We start from the raw sequence: 2,853 nt of genomic DNA on the forward strand, positions 1-2,853 counted from the left end.
ACTTTTTTTTTGCCTTGGCTTCTATATATAATTTTTTTGTGTATTTTTATGCAAAACTGAATTTCCCCGAGTTTGAACATATTTCAACTTAAGGGGCAACAATGGCGCCATTTTGAATTTTTGAGAAACCGGTAATTTTTGTGGTTTTTTCGACGCCATTTTGTTTTGAGGCCAAATATCAAAATTCTAAGAGTTTGTCCACATATTAGCATCGAATGGTAGGTGTCTGATCTACGTAAAATGTCAGCAGATAAACCTATTTTATTATTGTAGGGAAATTGGGGCAAAATCGACATTTTGCTGACATTTTACGTAGATCAGACACCTACCATTCGATTTCTGAGATTTTTTTACTCATAATAAGATATAATTTGACTACCACTTTAAGATATTAGCGAATCACCATTAATACTCAGAAATAATCGATATTACTTTGCTTTGTGAAATAAACTAAAACTATGCCAAAACCGGTTTTGTAGAATCACCGTTTTGAGCTCAGTTTTTGTCCGATTTAAGATCTGTTTTTTTCAAAAGATGGGTAAAAGGATGCTAATATGTAGACAAACTCTTAGAATTTTGATATTTGGCCTCAAAACAAAATTGCGTCGAAAAAACCACAAAAATTACCGGTTTCTCAAAAATTCAAAATGGTGCCATTGTTGCCCCTTAAGTTGAAATATGTTCAAACTCAGGGAAATTTATTTTCGCATCAAACTTTATCAAAAAACCATACATAGGAGCCAAAGCAAAAAAATTGTTGCACTGTGTAATTAAAGTGTATAATCATAATAAATTTATGATTATATACTTTCATTGCTAAATTATAGCTACACCTTTGCAATTGGCTTTTACTCTATTAATAAGTCCAACATGACGTTTCAAACTGTCTCTTTCTGCGAACTTTTATCTTGATGATCAGTTCAATCTGACCGATTCAACTATAACACTGGTCGACAAAATGGAAAAAAGTGCATTCCAAAAGCTCAAACCGGAAAAAAAACGAAAGCTTATAGCTATTCAACCATTCCTATAAATTTTAGTGCCCCTACCCATTACCAACACGCGTCAACTTACGTGAGAGTGTCGTATAGAAATTGCTCGCTGGGTTCGTCGCTTTAACGTTATTACGAGGAAACTCATTTAAGTCTCTGAAAAAAAAAACGGTAATGGCTAGAGCCAAAATTCACATGAATGGTTGAATAGGTATATTTTTCATTTGTTTTTTTTTTTTTTGGTTTGAGCTTTAGGAACGAACCTGTGTTGACCAGTGTAAGCAAGCAACTTTTTTCTCATATAGAAGTGAACAGTGCAGGAAATGTGTAAATAAAAAAAAGGATACAGACAAATAAATGCTTTGTCTTAGAATAAAATGTTAACTATAAAAATTTACTTATACTACGATAAAAATTACAATGGACTTCCTGTGCTTATGTTTATAACTTTTATCCAGCACTAATAAAATGTCTCTCTAGGAAAAATATGGTGGCTCTGAAAAGATTCAAATTGGCGTCTGTAGTGGATATTCGGCCTCTGGGTATCGTTTTGGTTCCTAAAATAACCATATTAAGTGGTACTTGGTCATTTTCGGAAACCAGAAGTCGCCCTCTTGAATTTCAAAACGGCGTGCGAATGTTATCTCCGGTCTCTGAGCATGATCAGAATTTGGTTGTTTCCACGACATCAGAAGTTGATTTTTTCAATATTTTACGTCATATAAATACAATTCTCCGCATTATGTGGGACGCGTGGCTGATTTTTCGAACGATTGTGGCAAAAATGAAAGTAATTCGTTGCAAACCAACCGAATTATAAGCATTTTACATTGGACAAAAATTCTCACATATTCCGGATTCAAACTTTCGCTTTACACTCTCCCTAAAAGCTTGCCGAAAGATCTACGCCAAAAAAGGACTTCCAAAAAATATATTGAGAAAACAACTCACAAAAAATTTTCAGAAGTGACAATTCAACGGAAGGCGAAATGGTTCCAAATATCCTGAGTGACAAAAATGAAAAAAAAAAGTCAAAACTGTGAAAAATGTCAAAGGTTTAATTGCAAATAAGAAAAAGACTCTTTGAAAGGACAAGGATTGAGAAAACAAATGATGAGATACGAAATCCTTAAAATGGAAACGATACCAAAAACGATAAAAGTATGGTGATACTCTCATCAATGCAAAATATGTGGTCGAAAACATAAAATATGTCAAAAATGAGGTTTGATTGAAAAATAAAACAATAACCTTTGAATGTCAATAAGAATTTTTCAAGTCAAAAATGAGATTTATTTCAAAATAAACCGAATAGTTTTACTAAAATTTAGATTACACTGGTCGACAAAAGCGAAAAAAGTTGCCCTAACTCAAACCCTGCCTCAAACTGGACAAAATAGAAGATTATAGCTTTTTTTCCAGGTGCATAAAATTGCATTAAAGTCGATAGCAAACCGGATGGATGGATACATTTTCGTTCGAATTTTATGCTTTTTACATAGTTTATTTAGAAAGGTTATGGTTCGTTCTGCTCAAATTTTGTTGTTCTTAAAAATTCATCTATATTCGAAATTTGATATTTTGTGTTGAAATACGGGAGATTTCAGAGACAATATCAAATTTGTTTAAAGTTTTTCCAATGGCAGGAAAGTCGAACTTTGATCGCTTCGAGGGTCCACTAAACGAAGTCCGATTGAACCTAAATATTGCATAGGGCCTTTTACGAGAAAGTAAAACTTTTGAAAGCTGCCAATTTTTGATATTCAAACAATATCAGTAATATGCCAGAAAATTGAAAATACTTCAAGGTATACAGCTCTAGGGTTGTATGAAATGGTGACGTGGGACTAAACATTGTAAT

This window comes from Wyeomyia smithii, chromosome 2, assembly GCF_029784165.1.
Source record: "Wyeomyia smithii strain HCP4-BCI-WySm-NY-G18 chromosome 2, ASM2978416v1, whole genome shotgun sequence".
NCBI lineage: Eukaryota > Metazoa > Arthropoda > Insecta > Diptera > Culicidae > Wyeomyia > Wyeomyia smithii.